The following is a 3,007-nucleotide window of genomic DNA, read 5'->3' on the forward strand; positions in this document are numbered from 1 at the left end:
GACCACGGCAAGTCTGGAAGACCAGGAGCTGGCCTGGGGGCAAGGATCTGTGCTGTCCAGCCTATGCATCTTCTCTCCCTCTTCCTCCACAGGACCAGAGCCAGGAGGACTCATGTCAGGACCTGGCCCCACTGCAGCAAGCTCTGATTAAGGGGTCACAGGGAAGTGGGGCAAGTGACAAGCAGTGAGTGAGGCAGAGGGCCTAGCTACTGGGGACCAGGATTTGGAGCAGGGGCTCTCGACACTGCAGCTGGCACTGCACCTCCTCCCATGTCCTTTGGGGGAGCTTGATGCAGGCCTGTGGCAATACCTGAGGCTAGGCAGGCCTGGGGCTAGGGTGAGAGTGCCAGGCAGTACAGAAGAGACCACCAGGGCCAGCACTATATCAAGGATGTGCTGGTCATTCTTGGTAGCCTTCACTGCCTGGTGCAGCACTGCGCACTGCTCCTCCTGGCCCTTCACCTTCCTCTGCAGGAGAGTGAGGTGCCTCTGAAGAAAGGTGAGGTACACCCAGTCCATCTCACTGACCTCACAGTGCCAGGCCTGAGTCTCCTTGAGCTGCTTCTCAAAGATAGTGACCAGCCTCTCAAAGAGAGCTGTCTGGTCCTGGCTTCAGTGCTGACAGAGCTGATGGATGTGGAATGTGCCTGCTGAGGGTGGCAATGTCCTTGAGGCCCCAATTCTACTGGTGGCAGGTGGGTCTCCCATGCATCCAGAAACTAGTTTTGCAGAACAAAGATAGAGAGGCTCTTTGTGAGAGTTTGCACTATTTCAGAGATAACATGCACTGTACAGAGGGGCTGTGTGCTGCTAACCCGCAGTTCAGGGGTTGTGCTTGCACAGGTGCTCAGGGACCATGGTAAGTTTCTTAGGTGTGCCTTTCCACAGGCAGCTGCTGGGTGAGCCTTCCCTCCCCACTTCCACAGTGGGAGCACATGTCCCAATTTCCACTTGCCCTAGGCAGCCTGCCTTCCCTGTACCCTACTCAGGCTGGGCGATATTTGACCCCTGCCAGCAGCTGCCATAGCGGTTCCAGAGCAACTCCCCACTTCTCCCCACTATGGGCCAGGCACTTAACTCCCATGCTACCAAGGCTGTGGTACCCAGGTTCTGGGAATAAGGGGCTCCCTCCCAGCTGGGACATGGACCTAGTGATCCCCTCCCTTCTTCCCAGTGGGCCTTCTCTGAAGAGACACCTCAGCCCAGGGTCCCTGCCATACATCAGCTGTATCCCAAGAGTGAAGAGTTCCCCAGGTGTACTGCAATGAGCTGTTTGAGTGCTCCAAGGATTGCCTACCCACTACTCCCTGCTGATACTGCTGATAGTGATGATTCTCTGGGTTCAGCTGGGAACATGGCATGAAGTTTTGAGCTTCAAAGGCACCCCAGAATGGTCTGAACTTTTTGGCAATGTACATTGCTGCCTGAAGATAGCTGCCTATGCTATGAGTGCTTGAACCCTGAAGTTGAGGAAGAAATCTCTGCTGCCTTTGGTGAGTTTCTCTGCATGTGTCAGGCCCATGGCTGCCTAGTTGGGAGCCTGCAGGGCACTCAATAAAGTCCTGAACTGCCTCCTGGCTCTCTGTGTGATGAGGGGGAGGCTCTGTTGGATGCGTGGGGGAGGGCAGAGCTTGGCCATCCGGGGTAGAGAAAGGAGAGAGGGCTGTCCCTGGCTGTAGAGAGGCTGGCTAATGTGTCCTGGGGTGGTGAAGTACCTTGCCACCAGGGCAGTGCCCCCCTTTACTGGCCAGCTGCAGTTTGTATGTGTGGGTGCCATTCCCACCCTATCCTCATCATCAGTAGCCCACTGCTGGAGTAGCTGGGGCCTGGGTTTCCTGAGCTGCCAGGTGAGGCCAGAACATATAGGTAACAAGTAGGGCCCATGCCCCCACCCTAAAATTGGCCCTCACCGGCTGGGGAGTGGGGAGCTCTGGCTTGTGCCCCCCACCCACCAAGAAGCATTGGCGGCACTTCCGGTTTTGCTCCTACATGAAAGGCATGGACCTGTGGGAAGCCTGGACTACCTGTTGCGGTCCCAGACACAGACCCACTGTATCCTCTTGACCTATCACTGCTGCCCAGACCACTGATGTCTCTGCTTCTACATATTCCAGGCCATGGCCACATCAATATGGGCATTGGCTCTTGCTGCCCAGCTAAACTGCCACTAGACCTCAACATCCCCCCAGATGGTGATGAGGTCCACCCTCTCCTCATGGGACCAGTTGGGCCACTGGTCCTGAGTATCAGGGGGTGCAGAGACTGATATGGCAATACCTGGCAGGAGATCAACTCTATTTAACAGTATTAAGATTCTGGCTTTAACCAAAAAGGACAAAAACTTTAAAATAAAGTATGGAAAACATCACATCTACATACATTTCCCTTTGCTACCATTTGGTGTTTGGGCAACATCAGAGAAAATCCACTCATAGAAGCTTTTACAGAATCAATAAAAAAGAGACCTTTTGAGAATCTGAAAACTCTTTATAGTTTAGATTTTAGTTTACCTGTGTCTCCTGTGATGATAACCAGTTTTTTTCCAACACTCTGCATCCACCTCAGTCTCACTCTAACTTAGTCCTTCAGAGTTTTTTTTTCTCTGCCCCACCCCATTCACCCATTTCCCTCATTTGTTTTCTTCTTTATTAAATTATCTTCTAACTGGACCCATTACAACAAAAATGATGGCATGGCATTTACCATTATCACACTGCTTAATCTACTTGTGTGCTTGCCTGTCCTCATCTCTGCCTCCGTCCAATCTATTTCAACTCTAAGCTGTTTGGAATGAAAGAAAAACATTTATTCTTCTGTGTTTGTAGAGTGCCTGCCACAATGGGAACCCTTTTTTACTGGTCCTGGCACTACCACAGTAAGCTCAGTTAATGATAATACATAATTATAAAAAAAGAAACAAAAACTTAAATGCATTTTAATGTTTCCCTTAATTCAAATGTACATAACCAAAGACACTAATATTGGATTCTGGTTTTATGGTGAATTT

Source organism: Gavialis gangeticus, unplaced genomic scaffold, assembly GCF_001723915.1.
Source record: "Gavialis gangeticus isolate Ggan-Ray unplaced genomic scaffold, GavGan_comp1, whole genome shotgun sequence".
Classification (NCBI taxonomy): Eukaryota; Metazoa; Chordata; order Crocodylia; family Gavialidae; genus Gavialis; species Gavialis gangeticus.